Source organism: Peromyscus maniculatus, chromosome 2, assembly GCF_049852395.1.
Source record: "Peromyscus maniculatus bairdii isolate BWxNUB_F1_BW_parent chromosome 2, HU_Pman_BW_mat_3.1, whole genome shotgun sequence".
Lineage (NCBI taxonomy): Eukaryota > Metazoa > Chordata > Mammalia > Rodentia > Cricetidae > Peromyscus > Peromyscus maniculatus.
In genome coordinates, this window is record NC_134853.1 from 32,866,110 (window position 1) to 32,893,952 (window position 27,843).

Sequence of the window (27,843 nt, forward strand, 5' to 3'; positions counted from 1 at the left end):
TAGTTGTTGCACCAAGCAATCACAAACAAGGAATTAGAACTCGCAGTTCGACGCTTCTCCTCCATTCCTTCCCTGAGTCATTACTGGAGCATAAGTTTCAGCTGAATTTTAAACTTTCAATCCGAGCTTAAAATGAGCATTTCTCCACATTGGCATGTACCATCAAGCTTCAGCCTGGAAATTTATTTTATGAGCCACACACATCGTTGCTAAGAGATTTACAATTTCGTTATAATTTGTTTTAAAACTTGTATCATGTTATATAAAATTTCTTATGAACTTGTAATCGAGAACTCCAAAAAGAAAAATACAGCAATATATAAATATATTGACGACCCACAATGTCTAAGGCTACTGGTTTGCTGGTTTCCCGTGCCCATTAGTGTGTATGCTAATAGGGTTATTATCCTCTGACCAAACACTGCCAAGATCATCCTAGAAACTGGGAACAATGGTGAGCAGGCAGCTGCGATGGGCTGGAGTTGGATAAAACAGCCAGAGGGGAGGTCCGGACCCTGCAGTACTGAGGGGCTAAGGGCAGGGCTGCGTTGGAAATACCTAGTCTTCATTTGGGGTAAGAGAAGGAAGCCACCACTCTAGACCAGGAGACAGTGAGGGACAGCAGAAGCAGGAGCGTCGTACCGAAACGGAAAGCAATTTCAGGTTGGCTGCAATAGGAGGAAGATTAGTACCAAACCTCGGTTAAAACACCCAGTAGATAGAGCATTAGGTGCAGTTTGTAAAGCTAATTTTAAGAGAAGGGACTTTATCCTGAGGGCCACAGGGATTTCTTTAAAAGATTTAAAACGAGAGGGAAGCGATCGGATGAAAACGAACGCATTCATTTAGTCCATTGTGGCGGTGAGGAAGGGGTAAAGGCGCAGGCCGCGCGCAGTGGGCAGGTAACTGCGGGGATCCGGGTGGAAACGCCAGGGGCGCGCACCGGAGCCGCGGGAGCCACGAGCAGACGTGCGGACGAAACGGATTCTGGGGCTGGATGAGTTGGCGCGGAAGGGCTGATGACCGGGCAGGAAAGAGGCCATGGCTGAGATGCGAAACGTGGGAGGTCTGAAGACAGGTGCTGAGCTCCGGTTAAAAGACATTTCCAGCCTCCACGTGAAATTGCTTGGATTTCAGGACAGGTGGTCTGGAAGCAGGAGGGCGCATTGCGCGTGGACCAGACCTTCGAGAGAGCCGCCAGCAAAGCCGGGCCGCACTTATTTTCCTTTTCTTCAAAAATACCCGGAATCCCAAGACCTGCAGTGAGATAGGTAGGGGGTCCCAGCGCTCTGATTTGGGGAGGGGAAATGAGATTTCGGGGTAGGAGCTGTTTACCATTACCTCACCGCGAATTCTGGAAATAACCTTTAATCCACACCTCCCCCCCCCCCCCCCGGTGCCGCCCACAAATGAACTCAGTGCATCCGAGTGTTGATACAGAATCTTGATCTTTTCTTTCCTGGAAGAGTATTTCATAGAAATGGGTTTGGTTTTAAAATGTGCCGAGCTCCTTTCTCCCAACTCCTGTATTTAAACATTAGGGTGACCAACTTTCAATTTTAATAAATATCGCATTTAAAATACGCAACCACTTTCAAAACACCAGAACGCGAGACGGCCATATTCCACCAGTGCGTGCAAACTTTCCAAATTTTTGACCGTGGCAGGTTATTGGCCTCGCCAAGAACTCCGCGCGAGTCCCTAGTTTGCCAAGCCAGGGACGGAGACAGCACGTCCTCACCGCACCACCGGCTCCGCCCCCGACCAACGCTAGCAGGTCCCCCCACGCCACGCCCCCGGTCCCCGCCCACTTCAGAACTCGGGGGCGGGCCCGGGATGCCCTACGCTGGTTGGCTGGCTCCTCGCAGCCCCGCCCCAGAGCGCGCGCAGGAAGTTGGGCGGGCGCGCGCGGCGCTGCCCCGCGGGGAAGCGCCCGCGACCCTCGTTCGGGCTCCGGCCGAGGCGTCCTTGAGCTGCTTCGGGACAGCCTGGGTCCCGAGGCCCCTCCTGTCCCGTTCCCAGCCTCGCGGACCGCCGGGCAACGGCCGAGGACGCCGCCCGCGGTGCCCGGATGTCGCGGTCCGGGGAACGCGGGCTTAAAGGACCTGCGCTCCCCGCGACCGTCCTGGGCGGCCTGAGGCCCGGCTTCCGCAGCCGGCCGGTCCCTGTGATTGGCGGAGGCGCAGAGAATGCTGGACGTCGTTGGTCCCGCCCTTCCCGGGTCAAGATGGTGCGGGCGAGGCCCTGCCCCGGACGGCCCCTGCCCTTCGAGCTGGGGACCCCAGAAAGAGAACGCTAACTTGTTTGAGATCGCGGACTGGGGCGATGGCGTCGAGGTGCAGTTTAAAAATACGCAGTCGTCTTCAACAAGGCAATAAAATTATTGTGTTCAACATAAAGGTTTCCTTTAAAATAGGTATTGAGGGAAATCAAAGGAGCCAACTTGTAAAAACAACTCGTTTTGTCTTTACAATTAGAACCTGTAACAGTTCATTTGATTAGGCAAAATTAACTAGTCTATATAAAAAAAGTGTGTGTGTGTGAGTGCATAGATGTAGAGGTAGGTATATCTCCTTATCTTGATAATACAGATTTTCTACTCGGGTAAAACTAAAACTAGGCTGAATAGCTTTCTGAGTTTGTTTCCACTGTTAAAATATCCTGATTCTGATAATAGACTTAAATTTATGATGTCCTTTTGTTTCTCAAATTCTCAGGATAGGTGAGACCTTTTAAAAATCCCCTGAAATTATATTACTTGGATTGTTTTTGAAGAACATATGGAAATTGTTTTAAGTGTGTTTCTAATCATCTGAGTCTCGTGTCGGAGTAAAGAGAAACTAGAAAGTACCAAAGTACCGCTAGTGGGCAACGAGAAAGGATTTTCTTTTTCGCTGAACAACATTTTCTAGATACGGAACAATAAGATAAAGGATAGTCTGGGGAGAACACTGACCAATAATAGTATGGGTATGTATGTATGAAATGCCACAGTGAAACTCAGCATTGTGTGTGCTAACTTTAAAAATTAATAAAAATGACTGATCTTTCTATTTAATTCCAAATATCAAATTAGTAGATTTTGTTTAAAATGAAGGAGTGGAAAGATAATGAAGAAGAAGAGAAACACAGAAAATAAGAGACAGACAAATGGGAAATGTTCAGAGAATTTTGAATAAGCTCAGTATTTACTTGTTAAGAAAGAGGATAAATCATTGGAGAGTTAAAAACAGGCTTGTATTGATACAGTTTTTACCTTCAGCTTTAGGCCTTCTTCAAAACATAAAATAACATGATTTCACTTAATTGACTACACAGCAAGAACTAAAGACTTGGAAATGACAAAGGCGGGAACAGAAGCCTCCAGAAAAGAAGATGAAGCTAATGACATGCTTCATTCTAAGAGACATGAGCTCATTTCCTGTTAGAGAGATTCCTACCAAATGAGATTTGATGCTAAATAAATTTATCTTACAGACCCTTCCTTAAATCTGTGCTGGTGTGTGGAGGCAGGCATGGAAAATGGAAGAGGTAAGAGATGTAAGGGAAACTTACACCGTTGTGTGGCTTCCTCGAACAGTGGTCTTGGCCTCCTCATCCTCGGCTGTTATAATATGGGGATGAACAAAAAGGCAGAGGTGGACAGTGGAGACGGCTCCGTGCCTGAAGGCACCTGCCCTTCAGCCTGATGTCCGAGTCTGACCCATGGCACTCTGGTGGTAGAAGAGAAAACGGACCCTGTGAAGTCCTGCCTCTTCCACATGCTCACCATGGCATGGGCACACATACACACACTCCCTAAATTTTTTTTAGTACTTATTTTTTAAACTTAAGAGTATCTGTGCACCACGCACATGCCTGGTACCTGAAGAGGTCAGAAAAAGGTGTCAGCTCCCTGGAACTGGAGTTACAGACATCGTGTGAATCACCATGTGGGTGCTGGGAATTGAACCTGGGTTCTCTCCCAAATAAATAATGTTTAAAAATCAGTTGGTAGCTGGGCAGTGGTGGTACACGCCTTTAACCCCAGCACTTGGGAGGCAGAGGCGGTCAGATCTCTGTGAGTTTGAAGCCAGCCTGGTCCACAGAGTGAGTTCCAGGACAGCCAGGACTATACAAAAAAAACCCTGTCTCAAAAAATTTGTTTTTCTTCGTATTAAAAAAAAAAGTCAATAGAGTGTGGTGGCTGACACTTGTAATAACCCGAAAATAAACCGCAAAAGGTCATAGTTATCCCTGGGAGTGAAACTTGGGTAATTATGAATGGAGCAAATTTATGAAAATGTGTAGCATTTAAATTATTAATTTTTGTAATTAAACTCTTTGTGAGCTGTTGAGAAATGATTGACATGTAGAGCTTAACGTGAATGAAGTAAAAACCATTAGTGAGTGCAGGCAGCAGCTGACAGGCTGCAGTCTACAGTGTGCCCGGCAAGTGAGCCTGGACTTTGCCCAGGAGCTTTGCCTTGGCAGCTGACACATAATCACAAGTTTATATATAGTAACATTATGTATGGAAACTTCACTGTGTGCCAAACACTGTGCTGAGCATCCTTTTCAGTTTCCTCGAACATTCGAGGGCATACAAAGGATTACTGCTATGTCTATTTCAAAGACGTGGGTACTGGAGTGACTCGTTTGAAAAGCTCTAGCAGTTGGGTGTGGGTGAAGAGCTGGACTCCTGTCCCAGGCCCCCCTCTAACTATATGTTCAGTCACTCGCTAAGCAGACACACTGTTGGAAGGGAGGGTTTATTTCTCAGTTTAAAGGTTAGTAAATTTTTTTAGTTTGGTTTTTATGCTGGAGGTGAACTCAGCCTGCCCTTGCTGACTCTCCTACTGATCCACTCTCCCAGCCAAATACATTTCAACTGGACCTATTGGACAGCTGGTTTACTTTTCATTAACCCTTTCATTTTGATTTAATTTTATTGCCATCTGCATTTTTCTACAGAAAGTCAAGCTTCTGTATTTTTTGTTGTATTTTAAATCTCCCTGTGTGTGTGTGTGAGGGTGCAAATGCCAAAGCTCATTTGTGGGGGTCAGAGGTCATCTTTGTGGAGTGGATTCTGTCCTTACACCCTGGGTTCTGGCAGTTAAACTCAGGTTATCAACTTTTGTAGCAACTGATTTTTATCTGCTGAGCCATTTTGCAAGCCCCTGTTTGTTTGTTTATTTATTTATTTGCTTATTTATTTATTTTGAGACAGGGTCTTTCTTACTCTGTGGCCCAGCCTGACCTGAAACTCTATAATCGAAGCTAGCCTTAACCTTGAGGTAGTTTTTCTGCATCAATTGTCTTAGTTCTATGATTAAGGAATGTGCCACCACACTTGGCCCTTAGTCGTCCTTGTTTTCTATTTGGCTGTCTGTTTGTTTTGAGATTGTTGTTATTTTTTTAGGTGTGTGTGTTTGGGTGTGAACACACTCGTGGGGGCCAGCAGATAGTGTCAAAACTCCTGAAGTTACAGATGATTGTAATCCATCTAGTATGAGTGCTGGGTTCCAAACTTACATGCTCTGTGAGAGTAGCAAGTGCTCACAACCAATGAATTTTATCTCCTGTCGTGTGTGTGTGTGTGTGTGTGTGTGTGTGTGTGTGTGTGTGTGTGTGTGTGTGTGTGTTTGAGGCAGGGTTTCAGGTATCCCATGCTGGCTTCAAAATCCATGTAGCTAAGGATGGCATTGCTCCCGAGACCAAGGGTTACAAGCATACACCACTACCTTCAGCCCTCAAGCATATGTATAATTTTGTGTACAGAAATTCCCTTCAGATCTGAATTTTCTTTGTTCTTGCACATAGATCATTGGCATAAACAGAGGCACAGAGTATTTCTTCTGATGTATGCTCACTTTCCCACCTTCTTCCTGAAGACTTTCTAGAGGACTGCTATATGGATACCTGTTTCTCTAGGTCATGCTGAGGCTAGCTGAACCCTATCATTCAGGTGTAGACCAGTGCTGAGTCAACCTTTCAGAAGATGGAGAATGGAAAAAGAAGAGCTAAGGTTGCTAGAGGAGTTGGGGATCAGTTGCATTAGCAGACATAACAACCATAAAATACTTAGACTGACACAGGATTGTGCTGGTGAGATTTTTGAATTGTTTGTTTTTGAGACAGAGTCTCGGGCTGGAGAGATGGCTCAGAGGTTAGAAGCACTGGCTGTTCTTCCAGAGGTCCTGAGTTCAAATCCCAGCAACCACATTGTGGCTCACAACCATCTGTAATGAGATCTTGTGCCCGCTTCTCATCTGCAGGGATACATGCAGACAGAACACTGTATACATAATAAATAAATCTTAGAGAGAGAGAGAGAGAGAGAGAGAGAGAGAGAGAGAGAGAGAGAGAGAGAGAGAGAGAGAGTGTCTCCTGGTCTCAGGCTGGCCTGGAACTCACCATATGGTTCAAGCTGGCCTTGAAATTTCTATTCCCCTACCTCAGTCTCCTAAGCACAAGGATAACAGACTTGTTCCACCAGGCCTAGCACATTTTTTGTGGTTTTCTTGTGTTTTTCAGGGTGTCCTTTTGACTAAGTGGCACATCACTGGTGACCAAGCTGGCAGCAGCTGTGCCTGTATTTCTTTTGGTCTGCAGAGCTCATTCGAAGCTCCGCCAAAGATGGAGTGGACGCGGCAGTCTCAAATCCATCGTGGCAGTTGTATGTTTACAGGATGTAAAGAGGCCTCAGAAGTTAGAAATAACATTGTTCTGGGGGAATTGTGAATTCATGGACTCATATGAACACTAGAAGAGGAGCTCTCTGTTTAACTTTTGTGTTTTCATTTCCTTACCCATAACTGTGATAAAGTCCCTCAACAAAAAGAACTTAGAGGAGAAGGGATTTCTTTTAGCTCACAATTTCATGTTATAGATCATCATTGCAGGGAAGTCAAGGCAAGGAGAACTTGAAACAGCTAATCTCTCATCAAGAGCAGATGGTGAATGAAAACATGCTCACTCACGCTCAGTCTCTCTACTCTCTCTTTTTTTAAATGTGCATTTGTGTGTTTACTGTAGGTGTCGGGTGCCCTGGAACTGCAGTTACAGACAGTTGTGAGCCACGTGGGTGCTGCGAACTGAACCCAGGCCCTCTGGAAGAGCAGTCAGTGCTCTTAACCACTGAGCCATCCCTCCAGCCTCTCTAATCTTAACACAGCTCAGGATCTTCTGCTTAGGGAATGGTCCACCTACACCTCACTTTAATTAGTAAGACAGTCTCTACAGGCCACCTGATCTAGACCGTCCCTCATTGAGACTCTTTTCAGGTGATTGAAGATAGTATCAAATTGATAATTAAAACTAACCATCACAACTCTACACCTTGTCAGCGTGTCACACAAATGTTACTTTAATCCATAAACCACTTCCACTCTCCCTTCCCTGAAGTTTCATGTTTATCTCATATTGTAAAATACAGTCCAACTTTAAAAGTCCCATAGTCTTTAAAAATTCTAGCACCTTAAAATTATAAAATCTTGGAGCCTGGAGAGATAGCTCAGTGTTAAGAGCCTTGCTGCTCTTACAAGGGACCAGAGTTTGGTTCCCAGCATCCATCTCGGGTGGTCCACAACCACAGGCAACTCCAGCTCCAGGGAGTTTGCCTGGCTCCCTCTTCTGGCCTCTGAGGGAACCTGCAGCTACTCAGACACATAATGCACATAAATAAAAATAAAAATTTTAATGGTACAAGGACCTATAAAATAAAAACTAGGTGACACAATTTCAACGTATAAGGACACAGAGAAAGCTTTCTTGTTCCAGAAGAGTTGCTTTACTTGACATAAAGCAATCACATCACAGCAAAACCAAAATCAAGCAAGGTAAACACAACTCCTGACGTTCCATGTCCCATATCTAGGGCATGTGATGTAATTGGCTGGGCTCCAAAAGGCTTGGAAAAGGCAGTCCTAACTCTAAATCTGCTACCTAAAGCGCACACAAATTCTCTCCTAGGACAGGCCAGCTCCACTCCAAACTTGCTGCTTTCCTTGTTTGATGTCCATGAGTTTTAAGATCTTCAATATTCTGTTGTCTCCAACTGCAACTTATGTTTCACCTTTACAGCTTCAAATAATGCCCCGTTAAGGCCTCTCCATAGGGATTTAAACCAAGCCACACAGTGTCTGTCCTAAGCTGTACTCTGTGACCCCCCTCAATCTTGCATCTTTCATGCCTTCAAGACCATGTGGACAATTTTTATGGCATTGCCAGCTTCTGCCGTCCGATGAAGACGTAGCCTGGTTCCCATAGGCTACCGTGGTATTAACTTCTGCTGCTGACCCTGAGAGAACACTTTCGCAGGCAGCTGATTTTGAGGAGCAGGGAGCTCCTTCAGCTTAGGCTTTCTTGCACTGTTCTAAGATGGAGCTTTGGTGGGGTGGTCAGGACATCTCTCCTCTTGTCTCAGTGCAGCACAGGTTTCACTACAATGATGCTGATCTCTTTATCAATGACAGCCTGGATACTATCCTGTCTTAAAACTTCCTCTGCCAGACAAACCAGGCATTCATCTTTCAGTTCAAGTTCATTCAAGTTCTGGGGATACGGGCAGGATAGAGCCACGTTCTTGGCTGAAATATCACAAGAATGGCCCTGCCCCCGTTCCTACTAGAGGTCTTGTTCTCCTCTGAACACTTGTGCTAGATCTCAGTGTCTATTTCTCTCCACATTGCTGTCTTCCAAGCTCCCACTAGAATGACCCATTAAGCATTGTTTCTACATTCCTCCCAGAAAACACTTCCCAAGTTTAAAAGCCACGGCCATGATCCCACTTCTCTGGTCCAATTTTCATCATAGTTTTTTTTTTTTTAAACTTGCTATGTTAAGATATTTTAACAAAAGCAACTGAAGGAAGAGAGGGCTTATTTCACCTCCTAATTCCAAGTTACAGTCCACCACTTCAGGGAAGTCAAGGCATTAGGACCATGAAGCAGCTACTTACACCCATAGTCAAGAGCAGAGAGAATGAATGCATGAATGCTTGTGTGGCTCACTCCAGATTTGTTGTTACTATGTTTGGAGACAAGGTCTTACTATATTGCTCCAGAAGGTCTAGGACGCTCTATGTAGACCAGGCTGGTCTCACACTCACAGAAACAGAGCTGGCTCCAGAGTACTGGAAACCAAAAAAATGCACTACCATTCCTCAGTCTTCATTCTTAATATAGTTCAGGATCTGCCTAGGGGATAGCATCACCACAGTGGGTGGGACTTCTAACTTCAGTGTGATCAGGATCCCCCACAGACATACCCACAGGCCAAGCTGATCTTGACAGTTCCTCATTGGGACTCTTTCCATGTGGCTCTATAGTGAATCAACCTGAGAATTAAAACTAAGTAGCACAGAGATTAAATTCAGTGTTAAGATATGGTGTTCTGGGAGCTGAGAGGACACGAGGATTGTACTCATTCACCACCTTTCCATCCTGCACTTATAGATAACGCTTTTTAATGTTTTTATTCACATATATTAATTATACATGACCGTGGATTTAATTATGAAGTTTTCATCAGTGTATATGATGTAGTTTGATCATACTTACTCCATTACCCTTTCTTCTGTCCCTTCTACTCCTGTTGATCCCTTCTCTCCCCAACTAGTCTCTCTTCTACTTTTGTGTTCTCTCTCTCTCTCTCTCTCTCTCTCTCTCTCTCTCTCTCTCTCTCTCTCTCTCTCTCTCTCCTTTGTGACTCTGTGGATTTCATTAGGGTTGCTTACAAGGGCATGGGTGAGAGGTCACTTATAGGAGCACCGACATTATACTAGTGGCCGCACTACTAAAGAAAACTTCTCTCCCTCCCCCAGCAAATATCAACTACCTATAGATCACAAGGGTGGGCACGAACCCCTTCCTGATGTGGGCAGAGTGTCAACAGGCCAAGTCTCAAATGTTTAAACTTTCCCTGTAGCTAGAGTTTTTCTGCATTGCCCACAGTCAGAACAAATCTTTGTCACCCGCCAGTCCCACAGCCGCTCAGACCCAACTAAGCAAACACAGAGACTTATATTGCTTACAAACTGTATGGCCATAGCAGGCTTCTTGCTAACTGTTCTTATATCTTAAATTAATCCATTTCTACAAATCTATACCCTGCCACGTGGCTCATGGCTTACTGGCATCTCTTCATGCTGCTTGTCCTGGCGGTGGCTGGCAGTGACTCCTTCTGCCTTCCTGTTCTTTTATTTCTCCTCTCTGTTAGTCCCACCTATACTTCCTGCCTAGCCACGGCCAATCAGGTTTTATTTATTGACCAATCAGAGCAATTTGACATACAGACCATCCCCCAGCACAGCCAAGTGCAGACCATCTCAGACACCTGCACTCAGGCCCATGGTCCTAATCATCCTCTATGCGGACCTGCTGAGTAAAGCCACGAGGAACCCAAGAACGGGCTCCCACAGGACATACAGAACATCCCACAGCATTTCCCCAACCCTTTCTTCCATGTCCCCAAGTCTTGGAGTGGTGATATAGATGTGCCATTTGTAGATGAGCACTTAGTAGTCACTTATTCTTAATACTTGACTAGTTCTGAGTCTCAGTAGTAACTGCCATCCCCTGTGAAAAGAAGGTTCTCTGAGCAGAGTTGGTAGCAACACTCTTTGGAGCTAAACACAATTATTTAGAAGGCAATTTTGACAAGCTGGGCGGTGGTGGTGCATGCCTCTAATCCCAGCACTTGGGAGGCAGAGCCAGGCAGATTTTTGTGAGTTCAAGGCCAGCCTGGGCTACAGAGTGAGTCCCAGGAAAGGCGCAAAGCTACACAGAGAAACCTTGTCTTGAAAAACAAAACAAAACAAAACAAAAACAAAAACAAAAACAAAAACAAGGCAAAGAAAGCAATTCCACATGTATGTTGTGTCCAGTTAGCAAAACAACAGCAGCAACTTCCTCACTAACACATGTGCTCTCCCAGCCACGGGCTCTGGACCCAGTTTACAATACCAACAGCTGATACATTATTATTATTATTATTATTATTATTATTATTATTATTATTTTAAACAGGGTCTCACTATGTGGGCCTGGATGGCATGGAACTTACAGTGTAGATCAGGCTGGCCTCAAACTCACAGAGAACCACCTGCCTCTGTTTGATGAGTGCTGGGATTAAAGGCGTGTGCCCATGGCTAGTACTTTTTATTGATGGTTAATAAATTACTCTCCAAGGCTTGTGAAGCACTGACAAGGAAATACACAGAGAAGCAATGGGGATGGGGACAGCAGCTGCCAGGCCTGATCTACCAAGCCACATTGTCAGCAGCTGGTGACTGACATCTGTGCTCAGTGTCAACACTCAGGTATTCTGAGGCTTGGGCCCAAATACAATGAGCCACCGTGGAATATTCCTTTACACTATGTGAATATATGTCACTGTGATTGGTTTAATAAAGAAGCTGACTGGCCAATAGCTGAACAGGATAAGGTTAGGTGGGAGAGCCAAACTGAGAATGCTGAGAGGAAGAAGGCCAAGTTGCCAGCAGAGGAAGAGAGAAGCAAGATGGGTGTGCTGTACTGAGGAAAGGTACCAAGTCACGTGGCAAAGCATAGATAAGAAATATGGGCTAATTTAAATGTAAGAGTTAGCTAGTAAAACGCCTGAGCTATTGGCCAAGCATTTATAATTAATATTGAGTCTCTGTGTTAGTTCTTTGGGAGCAGCTGCCGGGACAGGGGAACTCTGCCTACAAGTCACGTGACTTCTGGTTAGTTAGTAGTTGTTCCTAATACAAATAATGACAATGAAAAAAGCTAATTCCACAAGGAAGTTTTTAGCATCAGATATTTCTCAAATCTAAGCACTGTTTACAGTGGGTTCTAACCCAGAACTTCACAGTTTCTGTTTGTCTTTGTTTTGTTTTTTGAGACAACATTTCTCTGTGTAGCCCTGGCCGTCCTGAAACTCACTCTGTAGACGAGGCTGGCCTCGAACTCAGAGATCTGCCTGCCTCTGCCTCTTGAGTGCTGGAAATAAAGGCATGTTTCATCACCACTCATCTCTCCCAGAACCCCATGGTAAGATGAAAAAGTATAAGGCAAAGTCACAGTCAGTACATGTGACCTACTGGTCACTAGAGTTCTTCTAGTTAGCTTTATGTTGCTGTGATAAAACACCCATAACTAAGGCAACTTATAAAGAGTTGTTTGGTTTTTCTTTTAAATTTGGTTTTTATTTGGGGGCGGATAAGGTTGCAGGGGAGGAGAGTGGATGCAAGAGGACAGGGAGATAAGTGGGATAGGAATGCATGAAGTGAAATCCACAAAGAATCAATAAAAGTAAAAAGAGAGAGAAAAAAGAGTTTATTTGGGCTTATGGTTGCAGAGGGATTAGAGTCCATTATGGTGGAAACCATGGCAGCAAGTGGCAGGCATTGCAGCAGGAATCTGAGAGCTCACACCTTCAAACTGCAAACACAAAGCAGGGACAGAACTCCCAAGGACCACCTCCACAGTGTACTTCCTACAGCAAGGCTGCACCTCCTAGACCTCCCAAAATAATGTCACCAAAATGGGGACCAGGCGTTCAAATACCCAAGCTCATGGGAGACATTTCTTATTCAAATATCATAGTAGCTAAGCCTGGCCTTCTTTTAATTTACACCAGCCCTTAGTGGCCCAAATAATCTAAAACAAGGACTATTTTATAATAAATTTGTATTTTATTTATAATGTAATTTCTTGAATATAATAGTAAAGTGAAAAACTGAACACGCGTGAGCAGGAGTGTGTACCATCTTCATTGAGAAACCTTAAGTTGACCATGGTGAGTGACTGTCTTAAAATACCTTACAACTGTATAAAAATATTTAAAACCTAATGTCAAGCATGTGGTTTTACACATCTGTTTTCTCGAATTTCTTAGTGCTCATGAGATAGCCACTCTCTTCCCTGACTCTAGCACAGGCCTTTATTTTAATATTCTGAAATGCTAATACCTCAGGCTAGGGGGTATTAGCTTCCCTCTGTTGATGGTCTTGGACACTCTCATCTTATGTAACCCATGCTGCCTCTACCTTCCAAGTGCTAGGATTACAGGGAAGTATGCTACAACATGTGGCATTTACACATTACCAAAGATAGATGCATATTAGATAAGCATTCTAACTGACCTAATTTCTGCCTGTGCTCTTAAGTCTTTTCAAATATGCAACATGAAAGTGCTTTTAGTTTCTTTCTTACATGGTGCCTGAGCCGGACAGACTCCTGCTTCTGCCACCTTCTACTGCCTCCAGCTCTGTTCAGGCTTCCCCTCCCCTGTGCCATTCATGACACATCAGATGATTCTTTCACCCACTCCCTCACATGCTCTGAATCTTGCTTTTACCATTCTGTCTAGTGAGAAAACTTCATGAAGACATCTCCTAAAATTCTTCCCATGAAGGCTTCCTTTGTCACTGTGTTTACCACATTGCAGTACAGTTTGTTATTTTTATTTTCATTTTTTTCTTTTACCACTTCATATTTTAATTGATACTTTGTCTCTCCAAAATGGGAAGTTCTTTAAAGCTAAAAAATCACGTCTGTGTAAGTGACTTTTCTCATCAAAATGAACCAAAATACCGAACATTTTTACTACTTTGGTTGGAGCAGCTCTCCACCCTGCCTTCCCTGCCATACCAGACTGCAACTTCATTGAAACTTTGAACCAAAAGAAGTCTTTCCTGCCTAAGGCATGGTGGAGGGAGCTGTTTCATCCAGAGTAGTGGGAACTCGAGGCAGCAGCTTGTTTGCATGGTATGGACAGAAAACAGAATTCAGGCTTGTTGAAGAATATTGTTTTACTTTTTATGTTTATGTTGCATTTGTTTAATTCTGTGAAGCTGTGTTACTTTGTCTGTCTGAAACACCTGATGGTCTAATAAATAGTTGAATAGCCAATGGTGGGACAGGGGAAAGGATAGGTGGGGCTGGCAGGCTGAGAGAAGAAATAGAAGGACAAATCTGGGAGAAGAAAGAAGGGGTAGCCAGAGAAGGAGAGGAGGACACTAGGGGCCAGCCACCCACCCAGCCATCCAGCTACACAGCCAGACATGGAGTAAGAGGGAAAGAAAAGTTACACAGGAATAGAGAAAGACAGAAACCCTGAAGCCCAAGATACATGGCATAATTTAAGTTAAGAAAAGTTGGCAAGAAACAAACCAACCTAGAACCAGGTATTTATAAGTAATAGTATTTCTCTATGTGTGATTTATTTGAGAGCTGGGTGGTAGGCCTCCCAAAAGAGCAAAAACAATAAAAAACATTTTAGTGTCCAATGTGGGGCCAAATTTCCATACAGAGCTTAAGAAAGCTGAGAAAAAAAAAGTATATAGCTCCTTTAAGAGTTTCTGCCTGCTGACGAGCCCTTGAACAGCTAGTAATGTTAAGTAGAAACAAAAAACTAAATAAAAATGCCTGCTACAGCACAAACATCAGTATCCTCGAACTCTAGGAAGGCTGAATGCAGTTCTTGGTCAAGCACCTCTGACCAGGCCATGGGTTTTAGGCTTGGCTTTAACTAGCCCAGAAATGGGCAGAGCCAGCTGAGAGCCATGCATGGAGGATCCAGGTATAGCTTAGCAATCTAAAGTTTGTTGTGTAGTCAAAAAAGACTAGAGATATGAAGTAAAAGAGGTCCAGATGGAGAAAAACCTCTAAACATGTTACAGTGTGTTTAACAATGTGCATAGGCTTAAGAAAGAAAAAGAGTATAGACAGTCATAGAAAGAAAGAAATAGTTTAAAAATAAGGTCTTTAAAGAGAGAGTAAAAGTAATAAAAAATAAGCTGTGTAGAGATGGGAAATACACAGGGAGTCTGGATTCTGTATGTTATTGTGTTGATTTTGAATTTTTGAGTGGTAATGAGCAAAAGACGGCTGCTGGAAGACATGGACTTGTGAACAGGACTGCAAATTTGAACAAACCTAGATATTTTAAAGCTGTCTTAACTTTAAAAAAGAAGTAAAAAATATACTTGTCAAGTGGAAATCAAAAATGCTTTGGAGTTTTGTTCCCACAGGAGATGAGAGACTGTAGATTCCTTCAGGAATAATATGGGCCAGATTTGATTGGGGAAGACCTCTTGATTCTTAACAGGTGATACCTATCAACAAAGGTTATAGTTGGTCTTTCCAGGACTTGGCCATTATCTCAAAATTTCTCAGGGACCTCTAAAAAAAGATGCCTTTGCTCATAGATATCAGGAAGCAGTCTAGAGAAAACTATGCCCACATTCCCAAGAATTGGAGAGTCTGGGTGGCTTTTGGTTATTTGGTGGGTTATGGATGTTTGTTATCATATAGGGAAATATGGCATATTGATACAAATTTAAAGCTATTTTTGTTATACTGTATATATGTTTCTACTCTTGTTTAAAGGATTTTTGTATATTGATAAAAAATGTAAGGTTATTTTCATTACAACATATTGTATGTATGTTTCTATTTTGTTTGAGGTATTGTGCCTATGCAGGTCATTTGGAAATGTATGGTGAAGTTCTAGTTTTTGAAATCTATTACTATAAACTATATAGAATAATCAGGAAACATAGGTTAGTGGTTAGACATTCATAACAATCAAATTTGTAGATATGTTAGGTATGCTTTCCAGATCATTGTAGAGATATATTTTAGATAGATAGATTGTAAACAGAGGCATTTCTCTGTCCCACTTCATTCCACAGCTATTTCCAAATAATCACTCAGAGGCTTATATTAATTATAAATGTTTGGCCGATGACTCAGGCTTATTACTAGCTAGATCTTACATTTAAATTAACCCATATTTCCTATCTATGTTTTGCCACATGGTTTGTGGCTTGTTACCTCATTTTTTACATGTCTTGCTTCCTCAGTGGCTAGCTGGCATCTGCCTGACTCTGCTACTCTCTTCCCCTCCTTAGTATGGTTGTCCTGCCCATACTTCCTGTCTGACTACCAGCCAATCAGCTTTACTATTAACAATGAGAGCAATACACATTCACAACATACAGAAGGACATCCCACAGCAATATATGGTCTCCAAATCTTTGAAAGACCCACAGAAAATGGCTTTTGAGCTGTTTTGTTAACTTAGAGCTTTTCGTGACAATAAGACATATCTGTTCCTGGCTGTACAAATTTCCTCCAGAGATGATGGGCATTGAAGAAATTCCTTATGAAGTTTGCTTTTAATGTGGCAAGGCTAGCCATTTGGGCAAGAAGCTGCTCTTGCCTGAACTGCTTGAGAGTATGTTGTATAAACTGGACATGCAGGACCCACAGGAAAGTGACTGCTGAACTTTGCCACAACAAGGCAGGGTGGTCTTTCAGGTTCCTATGTCACAGAAGAAACTGTCAGATATTCTGCAGAACACAAAGGAAAGCAACTGACAAACTTTGCCAACATAGGCAGGACAGTCTTTCAAATTTCCTGCTTCATTGAAAAGTCTTTCAGATATGTAGGGCCTGTAGGCTGAAGATGGATGCCCCAATGTTGCAGAGAAACTTTGGGTGACTGTCCAGGCAGTTAGATGTCTCTGTCGTTTCTAGAGTTTTTGAAAGATGTTTGCAATGCACTTTTTGCTTACTTAAATAATATTATATCCTCTGGGGCCTTTGATGGAGTTGAAGACTAGATAGTAACAGTTGCAGTTTTCCTTAGATATGACAGAAGTAAATTAAGTATAAATTTTTGGATTTACTAACATAGGATAGATTATAGAGTATTTTCTTTAAATTTACCAGACACAAATGAATTGGAATTCAGTACATTGTGAATGTATTCTTTACTTGATAATTGTTCTTATTGTATACAGTCTTACTATGTTAAAGTTAAAACCTTTCATTTTTCTTGAGAAAAAAAAGGAAGGGAATGCTGGGGAATATTATTTTAAGGTGTGTTACCTTTGTTTATGTTGCATTTGTTTAACTCTGTGAATCTGTGTTCCTGAGCCTGTTAAAACACCTGATGGTCTAATAAAGAACTGAACAGCCAGTGGCAAGGCAGGAGAAAGGGTAGGCAGGGCTGGCAGGCAAAGAAAAGAAATAGAAGGACAAATCTGGGAGAAGAAAGAAGGAGTAGCCAGAGAAGGAGAAAAGGACACTAGGGGCCAGCCACCCAGCCACCCAACTACATAGCCAGACATGGAGTAAGAAAGAAAGAAAAGTTATACAGGAATAGAGAAAGATGTAAACCCTGAGGCCCAAGATAGATGGGATAATTTAAGTTAAGAAAAGTTGGCAAGAAGCAAGCCAAGGTAGGACCAGGTATTTATAAGTAATAGTATTTCTCCATGTGTAATTTATTTGGGAGCTGGGTGGTGTGCCCCCCAAAAGAGCAAAAACAATTACCAACACAAGCTGGAACCAACATAGGTAGAGCTCTCAGAATTACCTCTACTGACTGGTTTAGGGCAATTGGTCCCACTTGCTAAAGCCTCCACAATCATCCCAAACTGCAATACCTGCTGGAGCCAAGTGTCCAAATGTGCCTTTGGGGACATTTCCTATGCCAATCACAGCCTGTCTTCTCCTGTGTACATCTCTGGTGCTTGGCACAGTCTCACACAGTAGGACACCTGGGAGGGCTGGTTGAATGACATTGGAAATTCAGGTTTGCTTCCTCATATGATTCTTCAGATCCTGTAGATGAATTTCTAAGTGGTCTTATTAAATAAAATCAAACCTGAAGCCAGTTATTGGGGTGAATGCTGGAAGATTAGAGAAGCAGAACAAGCCACAGCTACCTCACCTTGCCAATTCCTCAGCCGATCCTATTTCCTCAGATTGGAAGCCTCTGTGTCATCATATCTGAATGGATCTCAGCTGAACTGCTGCTCAAAAGCCTAAAAGCTTAACCAGGCCCAGTTCCTCATCCTCACGCCTTCAATACCTTTCTACTTCCTGCCATCACTTCCTGGGATGAAAGGCTCTTGTTACCACGCCTGGCTGTTTCCAGTGTGGCTTTGAACTCACAGAGATCCAGGCACATCTCTGCCTCTGGAATGCTAGGATTAAAGGTGTGTGTGCCACTATTTTCTGGCCTCTATGTCTAGTGGCTGTTCTGTTCTCTGACCCCAGATAAGTTTATTAGGGTGTACAATATTTTGGGGAACACAATATCACCACAAGACCCCCTTTTAGCTTTGCAGAATTTAGTTGATTCAAAATTGAAGTATTATTTTCCCAACCTTCTTTGTGTTTAAGTAGATCAAATTAAATCCTTTAATTGGTATTTAAATGTAAGTGTGCTTTTACCAAACAGTACACAGAGATATGCTCCTGAAAGTTCAGTGAATTAATATTGGTGATATTTAAAATGCAAAATAGTCAACCCTGTCATGCAATCTCTTCATCAGAAGCAAAGCTTTCCACCTTCCTTTGTGATACGGCAAGGAAAGGCGGTTTACTGACATCTGCCATTCTGTTCTCTGTCTTCTGTATAAACAGAATAAAGGCGGAGATCTGCTGGGGTAGTTTTCTTCCACGTGAGTCTACCGTCTGTGTTTTGGGTGTGTGTGGGGGTGGGGGCTGACTTCTCCCAGGCCCTCCTTGTGTTTCCCTAGCTCCAACAGCACATTTTCTGTAACTGGCTTTCCCCATTTGCCAGGGGTCTCTTTCCTTTTAACATTCAACATGTCTGACAGAAGTCTTGTATGGTTCCAAAAATAATAAAGCCAAGAATAAAATGACACACAGCACATTAGTTTGTTTTGATTTCAGGAGGGAGGAAGTAGGACTTTGGTTTTGTTAAATTCTTTAAAATTTTTTTTTAGCATCACATCACGCGATATAAATAAAAATATTTTCTTCACAGTAACGCAAACAAAGATGTGATTGATGACTTGTGCAGGAGCAGCAAAGGAAGGCTGTCAGTGGAGGGTTGCTGGCAACCCTCTTGTTGAAGACTCTCAGATGGAAAGGGGAAGGATGGATCACACATACCCTGGATCCCAGGAGGAGCGAGAGTCTCTGTGTGTGATGTATCACAAGAACTGTTCTGAATCCAATGAGATCCATTTCTCTTTAGTGTCAGACATTAACATAAAAAGCAACATTCAATTATCTTTTTATATTATCTGATGTCACCTCTAGCAAAATAGTCAAATTGTCCCAACAATAAATTTCTGTGCTTTAGTAATTAGATGTTGACAAGTTAAACAGATTAGGCTTCCTTTAACAATGTTATTTCATCTGAGCATCAAGAAGAAAGCATTACTAAGTGTTCATGGTATTTGGGCCTACGTACTTTCACCAGCACAGAGAGAGGCCGACAGCTGTGAAGAAGGTAACTGAGGAACTAACAGAAAAAACTTTATGGTTTTGTGTGAAATATTTTAAACCTTTCTTCAGCAGTAAATTGGAGTAAAAAAAAAAATCCTGATGAAGGAATATGTCCCTTTGTCACTGAAAATGAAGCATCCCGTGACCGATAAGAGTCTGTCATCTGATCCACATACACGAGCCTTGCCCCAAACCCATGGCTGGATTAGCAGGACCAGGATGTGGTGTGACAGCGTGACCTAGAAGCCAGCAGCAGCCACATAATTCCAGTCTCAGACACTCTTAACCTGAGTGTATATCTCCTTTGTTTGTTTTTATAGACAGGGTTTCTCTGTGTAGCCCTAGCTGTCCTGGAACTCACTCTGTAGACCAGGCTGGCCTCAAACTCACAGAGATCAGCCTGCCTTTGCCTCTTGAGTGCTGAGACTAAAGGTGTTCGCCACCACACCCTGCATGACTGTCCAATTAAGGAGATACAGGGGTTGATGAGCACACCAGAGTGAGAGACAGGGAACCCCCGTCCTCCTGTGAGGAGATGGCAGTCTGGTCCTCCTGTGAGGAGATGGCAGTCCTGTCCTGTGAGGAGATGACAGTCTTGTCCTCCTGTGAGGTGATGGCAGTCCTGTACTCCTGTGAGGAGATGACAGAGTGCTTTATGGGTTTGTGCTTGCTACTGTGGTCCTCAGCAAGCTTTGTGTGTTATCACTGTGGCTATACACCAGTCCAGTGTCTATCTTCAGTGTGACAATGTATCCTGTTGTCCTGTCAGCCTGCCTCACATGATGTCTTTTTTATTTCTCCTGATAGAGCCTCACTATACAGACCTCACATACACAGAGGTCCACCAGCCTCTGACTCCCAAGTGTTGGAATTAAAGATGTATGCCATCATACCCAGTTGTGATGTCTTCTTATGAGGAAACTACATCGGATGATCTTACAGGCGAACTGGCTGGCCAGACTAGACATCGAGCTCTGCATTGCATTCCATGGAGCTCCCTGGCCTCAGTGAGTAAGGTGGAGACCGACTGAGGACTCCTGCTGTCTGCCTTGGTCCTCCATACACACACAGGTGTGTTCATACACATGGAAACATACCCACAAACATACACTTAGACCATATAACATAGACACATTCAACATGAACTGCCACTACAAAATAAAGTAATTGTTACTTTGAATTTTATTTTTCATTTATTCCTTCTTAAATACATGATATGAACACAGGATGTCGGTGGAGAGTATCCACAAAGGCAATCTCTGACTTTACAGAAGAACCATTATTTATTTTAAAATTTTAAACTTAATTTTATTTATTCTCCTCATTACTTTGTGCGTTAGTGTAGGTGTCCCCTGTGGAGACTAGGGGACACCTTTCAGGAGAGGTCATCAGGCTTCCTCAGCAAGGACTTTTACTTGCTTAGATGAAGAGAAAGACAGAGACATAGGATAGCTTTGAAAGGGCCCTGGGTCAATACCCAGTCATCCCAACTTTATTCATAATGGGCCTTTTAGCAAAGTGAGGGGCAAAAGACCTCTCCATTTGAAGGTAGAAGTATCAAGTATCAATAAGTATAGACCCTTCAAAATACTTGGTCACCACGCCTTTGTCCAAATCATCCAGTCCTGATGGGTAAAGCAAGTTCAGACTTTCTGACCTTGAGTAAGGCCTTACTAGGGAGCCTCTGTGAGCCCCCACAGATTCCCTACTCTATAATATAAAGGTCTCAAGTGAGGGTACAGAGTTTAACTCTATGCAGCTCTGAATCAGCTTTCCACTAAGAGCTTACAAGTAGCTGGAATAATCATGGCAATACACCTGCTCTTTGTGGCTGCTATTCCTCCTAGTAAAAGAGTAGAGGATGGTCAAGATAGAATGTCCTTTCTAAATGAGTCTAAGATGACTACAGTAGTTTTAGTTGCATCAAACCTTTTTTGAATCAAACTCCTGATGCAACCACATCAATAAATCAGTAAACTCCTGATGCAACCACATCGAATCTAAAGACTCCTAAGCATTGCCATTCTATGATTCATTAACATTAACAGGTTAACATCATAATTCTAGTATGAATATTACTATATACAATTACAATTTTCACAAACTTACATCCAAAAGCAAACTCTTAATAGAACTATTTACACTTCAGAAACTTCAACAAACATCCAAAAGCAATCTCTTAGTAGAACTATTTACATTTTCTGCTACCAAAACATAGGGTGCATTAATACAGGCTAACATTATCCACACAAAGAACAAGAAAATGTTTCTGCATTTGAGCTGCTCCAATCCAGCAGCAAAATCTTTATCCCAACTCCTACTCATCAGTACATCATTCCTGCACAAAACTATTCATGAGTTACCACAGTTAATAAAGTATATATGCATACACAAAACAATTCCATTTTTGAAGTCTGAAAAGTTAAAAAAATCAGTTCTGATGCCGGTCTTAAAGTTTCACTGAAAGCCCAAGATCAGGGCCTGGCTCACCAGCTGCCTTGAAGTCTTTGTATGACCAAATCATAATGAACCTGATGCAAAAAGCTCCAGATACGAAGAGACTCACAACCAAACATTTGTTGCAGTTCCCTTGAATGCAACAACCTAGTTCAGAGTCTGAAACTTTGCTCTCTGCTACAGCGGCACTTTCTGTCCAGTATATGTAAAGATGTGTTGCATTTGTTTCACTTTGCCTGCCTAAAGCACCTGATTGGTCTAATAAAAAGCTGAATGGCCAATAGCTAGGCAGGAGAGGGATAGGCTGGGCTAGCAGGCGAAGTGAGTAAGTAGGAGGAGGAATTTGGAGTAAGTAGTAAGCTGGGGAGAAGAATGAAGGAGAAAGAGAGGGACATGCCTAGCGCCAGAAGCCAGGCAGCCACCAGCCAGACATGGAGACAGCAGCAAAGTAAGATATTCAGAATGAAAGGAAAGGTAAAGAGCCCTGAGACAAAATATAGATGAAGAGAAACAGGTTAAAAGTCATAAGATCTAGCAAAAACAAGCATAAACTAAGGCTGAGCATTCATAACTAATAACAAATCTCCAGGTCATGATTTGGGAGCTGGTTGGTGGCTCAAAAGAAAGCCTGTCACAGTCCTGCCTGTCTGGCTCTGCCTCCCGAGTGCTGGGGTCAGATGTGCGCTGTCACTCCTAGAATTGCCATTTATTTTTAGATATATTTTTATAGCAAAAATAAGGGAAAGACTATATGCTAAATTACAGTTGTCTATGTGTGTGTGGGGTGTTTGTGCATACAGCAGTCAGTTCTCTTCTACAGTGTAGGTCCTGGAGATCCACCTCAGGTGTTGGGCTTGGTGGCTTTGGCCCACTTAACCCCCCAGTGGGCCTAAGGCTGTGTCTTAAGTGCTGAACCAGGAGATACACAGGAGAAAAAACAAGCAGAAGACAAGCAAACCAGGAAGAGCTGACGAAATGGAAGTTAGCGGAGACTGTGAGGGGCCTCAGGGTCAACCAAACAGAAGATAAAATGGGCAGAAGTTTCCTTCATAAAGCACACTCAATTTGGAAAGGTAAGTGAAAAACAAGCCTTAAAACGGATTTCCTCAAAATAAATGTAATTCTGGAACAAACATCCTTATGGCCTCTAAAGACCTCCATGTGCTGAGCTGGCCTTGTTCCTGGTGAGCAATGTTTACTACAACATCATGTTGTCCCCAAATTGAACTGTATATTTTACCAAATTTTAGAAACCTTGGTAGAATTTTGAGACTCTTAAATAATGATAGTAGAACAGAAATATGGAAATCTATGACACAACCTTTTACAGAACTGGTCATGGGGGTATATGGCTACAGGACACCCTCTTAAAAATGTCCTTTTTCAGGAACAGATCCTGTTATACAATACAGGTTTACCATAAAATGGTAATAGATAAACGTACTGAGGAAAGAAAAAATTAATAATACTGAGATTTTGAGGTTCATCAACTTGTCAGATACTGTTTTTAAGTGAAAATTCCCACACCTTGGCAATAAAGGGCGGAGACAAATCATCCAAAGGAGCTTGTGGGAGCAGACTGGCACAGCTCCGGACTCAATGATGGAGACTTGAGGTCTTAAGTGATGTTTGTGCTTCACGAGCAAGCACTCTCATTTCAATGAATATTATTTTAAGGAAATTATCACTGATGCACTCAAAGTTTATTTATTTGAGACAGGGTTTCTCTGTGTATCCCTGGCTGTCCTGGAACTTGTACTGTAGACCAGGCTGATCTCAAACTCAGAGACTTGTGTTGTGGAATATTACTTTAACTTGGCAAAACAATTTCTTACATTTCTTTCTGCAGCCTTTGTTAATGATGTAAAGATGTGTTATATCTGTGCTGCCTTTGTTTAATTACCTGCCTGCCTCTGCCTCCCAGTGCTGGGATCAAAGACATACACCACCACTGCCTGGCACTTAGAGTTTTAGCATGATACACATGATAAAGGGAACACTGATTATTTTTCTTAAAGTGTATATAACAGAAAGAAATGATGGAATAAATGATGACACTTCCACAGAATGGAACACTGAAGAGCCACAAACAGAATAGGATAAGATCTGTCACTAAGATTTCTAAATTTGTAGCAGCACATTTTACCTTCCCTGTGAGGTAGGTGATTGTTACTTCTGTCCATAGTGGTAGAATATGAAGAGGGGGCCCAGTGCTTGTTAATGGTCAGAAGAACCAGTATTTTAAACAAACAGTCCACTCCTGCCTCACCTTCCTATCCATCACAACTAAAACAATCATGTAACTATGTTAGTCAAGATTCTCTTGAGAAACAGAACTGATAAAATTTATTAGAGTGGCTTACAGGCTGTGGTCCAACAGTGGCTATCTCCCAACAGAAAGGCAAGGGATAATCAGTCCATGAGACTGGATGTCTCAGAAGTCCCAATTTGATGCTGGAATCCTGGAGAACTGCTAGTCTTCTGTCTATTTGGGAATCCCAAAGAAGTGGCTCTGATATGAAGGAATAGCGTTTCTAGCAGCGAAGGAATGCCTCAGCAACACGGCAGATGAGAGTGAGGCAAGCAGGCAAAAAGCAAAAGCATCCTTCTTCCATGTCCTTTTGTGGGGGCTGCCACCAGAAGGTGTGGCCCAGATTCAAACTAAATCTTCCCACCTCAAATGATCCATCAAAGAAAATCCCTCACAAGCCCAGCTTCTTGGATTTTAGTTGATTCCAGATGTAGTCAAGTTGACAATCAATATTAGCCATCACAGTAACAACTGAAGATCTACAATGCAGTAAGTATGCAGAAGTGGCAGGCAGGGTTAAAGCCACTTTGATAAAAACAGGTATCTGTGCAGAATAATAGTAAGAACCAAGAAAGACAGTTTGTCCTCTGCATCTTTGAGTGCTGCATCCTTGCAGTCAACAAGCAACTGTAGATCAAAACATTTTTTAAAACCCGCATCTATACTGAACATATATCGATTTTTCTTCTCATCACCCCTAAACAGTTCAGCACAACCATTTACAAAGCATTGGGATTGTGTCTGTAGTTACAGGTCCCCTAGAGATGACTTAATGTGCACAGGAGGATGATGAGGCTGTGAGCAAACACCGCACCGTGCTACATGGAGATGAGCATCAGCAGACTATGTAGGCAGCCTTGGAGGCTTGGAACCAATCACTGAGATGTCAGGAACACTGTCTAGCAAGACACTAAATTGTTTTCTCTGAGTGGTGGGATTCTAGGTCTTTTGGTAAAGCCTGACATTGCCTTAATTCTGGTATAGGCCAACGATTGCCTGGTCTTTCTGCTTAAAGCACCTGAAGCTAGCACAGGAAGGAGATGCCCCATGCTGACCTTGTAAGATACTCCATCAACAAAGGGCCTGGGTTGTTGGGTGAGCCTTGATCAAGTGGAAACATGCAAATTAGGAAGGGGGCTACTCCATGGCTGAGCTTTTCCCAAGATTTAATGTTGTAGACTATTATTTTAACTAAGCAAAGATGTGTTACATTTGTTTATTCTGTGGAATATTACTTTAGCTTTGTAAAGGTGTGTTACATTTATTTATGCTGCATTTCTTTAACAATAAGGATGTGTGTTCAATTATGTAAAGATGTGTTGCATTTGTTTCACCTGCCTAAGGCACCTGATTGGTCTAATAAAGAGCTGAAGGAAAAAAACAACAACAAAAAAAGCTGGGTCGTGGTGGTGCACGCCTTTAATCCCAGCACTCGGGAGGCAGAGCCAGGTGGATGTCTGTGAGTTTGAGGCCAGCCTGGACTACAGAGCAAGATCCAGGACAGGCACCAAAACTGCACAGAGAAACCCTGTCTCCAAAACAAAACAAAACAAGAGAAAGAGCTGAAGGACCAGTAGCTAGGCAGGAGAGGGACAGATGGGGCTAGCAGGCAGAGAGAATAAATAGGAGGGCAAGTCTAGACTCGTGAGAAGAACAGAGATGAACAAGAAGAGAGTCAAAAATGAGGGACATGCCTGGGGCAAGAATCCAGGCAGCCACTGCCAGGCAGGCACCAGCCAGCAGGCATGAGAAGCAATAAAAGTAAGATCTACAGAAGGAAGAAAGGTAAAAGGCCCTGAGGCAAAAGACAGATAAGGAGAAACAGGTTAATTTAAGCTAAAAGAACCAGCCAGAAATCTGCCTAAGCTAGGCCAAGCATTCAAAACTAATAGTAAGTCTCCGTGTCATGATTTGGAAGCTGGTTGGTGGTCCAAAAAGAAAAACCTGGTACAATTTAGTCAACAGACTGAAGATAAGGCACTACCAGGAAGTGTCCTTTCCAGGCCTCTTTCCATATAATATGTGCTCTTTCCCAATCCTACCTTCACCAAAATACCTGACTGGCTCCCCTGAGGAGTTCAGCACTCTCTTTTTCTCTAGAGGCTGCCACCCACAGCCATATTTGTTGTGGGCCCAGGCTTGCCTGGGCACAGACAGAACTCCCTGTGTGGAGTCCTCAGCATCAGTTCCTATGGGTGACTGGATCTGGAGAGAGGATTTTTATGGCAATCAAATTAAAATGTGATCATTAAGATGGAACCTAATCCACTGCAAGTAGTGTCCCAAAGAAGGGAAAAACTGGGCGTAGAAACACATCTAAAGTGAAGATACTGTGAGACAAGAGACAGGATGGCCAGACCCAAGCCGAGGGAGAGGGAAGCTGTAGCAAAGGAATGTGATGTAGCATAATGCTCTCCTCTCTTAAGCCCTAACGTGCATGACACCCAATCACTCCATTCATCTTGTATTGGTTCTGTAATATAAGCCCATGATCCTCCATCATCACACATTTCCTGAGGAATAAGCAGGTTTCTGGCTACAGCCTTGGGCAGAACCATCAGTGGCTCCAGTCCTTAGTGAATGCTTACACAGTATCACTCACCAAGAAGATGCAAATATAGGTGCTTCCCCACACACAGCACCCACTGCTTGAGGGAAAGATGACCCAGAAAGTCCCCAGTTCGCATCCCTCTGTAGGAAGCAGTGGCTGGCTGGCTTTGTGGTCGCTCACGTCATTTCATAACGTGAATTCTCTGCAGCACATTCTCTCTGCAGAACTGCAATGTGACTGTTTTAATTCAAAATTAACTGTCATATGTAAGATTGCCTTGGCCCCAGCTGGCATCTCCACTCTTGTCAGTAATGCCTTTGTCTACTTAGCAATATTTGAATCGCCCCAAATGATGTCAAGATCTCAAACAAGAAAGAGGACACTCTTAGTCCCCAGCCCCTTATCATTCATTCTTATTCCTTTGTTCTAGCCACAGGATTGAAATAATTTCTCCATTGTCAATGCTATTTTCCCTGTACTCATATGCATTTTACACTGTCCCTTATAGTCATTAAAAAACCAAATAACAAGTGCTGGTGAGGATATGGACAAAAGGAAGCCCTTCCACACTGCTGATAAAAATGTAAACTAGTCTGGCAGAGGTCAGGAGGAATATTCCTTTAAAAATGAATAACAATGACCATACTCCAGCCCACAATTCTGGCAGAAGCCCCCTGTTTACCAGAGGCCATGCTGGTACCCGGAACCCCAGGTAAGCCCACGCTGGCTGACCACCAACATATCTTCAGAACCTGCCCAGCCTTCTCCCAACAGTACCCCCTCTCCTCCTCATCATACCCTAGCCCACAAATCTAGAAGAAGGCCCTTGCTTTACCAGAGACCACTTCAGTTCCCAGAACCCCAGAGGTCACTCAGAATCCCAGAATCCCAGTGGAGGCACCCTACTGGACCAGAGGACTCACTGGCCACCAGAGCTGCAGGCCATTCAGGCCAGAAGACCAGAGAGGAAACAGAAACCAAGGGAAAAAACACCCATCCAACAAAGACAAACTCAGAAATGGGTACCTAAACTATAAATACTCTAAACCCAGATGCCTCGAGGCTAGCATAAGAATACAATCAACAAAAGCAAGGGAAATATGTCACCACCAGAGCCCAGCTATCCTACTACAGCAAGTCCTTAATATTTCATCATGCTGAAGTACAAGAAAACAACCTTAAAACCAACTTTATGAAGATAAGAAGTCATTAAAGAGGAAAAGAATAAGTACCTCAAAGAAATCCAGAAAATGACAAACAAAAAATTGGAGAAAATGAAT

At 43.0% G+C, this 27,843-nt stretch overlaps 1 long non-coding RNA gene across 4 annotated transcripts; it reads left to right on the plus strand.

Annotated features, from left to right (window-relative positions):
* The first annotated feature begins 448 nt into the window (after positions 1-448).
* On the plus strand, positions 449-26,679 carry LOC143271810 (uncharacterized). Of its 4 annotated transcripts, none has more exons than XR_013048996.1 (3): positions 449-1,271; positions 3,263-22,774; positions 24,760-26,679. It is a non-coding gene; the product is annotated as an uncharacterized LOC143271810 (long non-coding RNA). The 4 variants fall into 4 exon arrangements; XR_013048995.1 differs by lacking the exon at positions 449-1,271 and adding an exon at positions 1,283-2,970; XR_013048994.1 differs by lacking the exons at positions 449-1,271; positions 24,760-26,679 and adding an exon at positions 1,349-2,336 and having other exon boundaries at positions 3,263-3,478.
* The last annotated feature ends 1,164 nt before the right edge of the window (positions 26,680-27,843 follow it).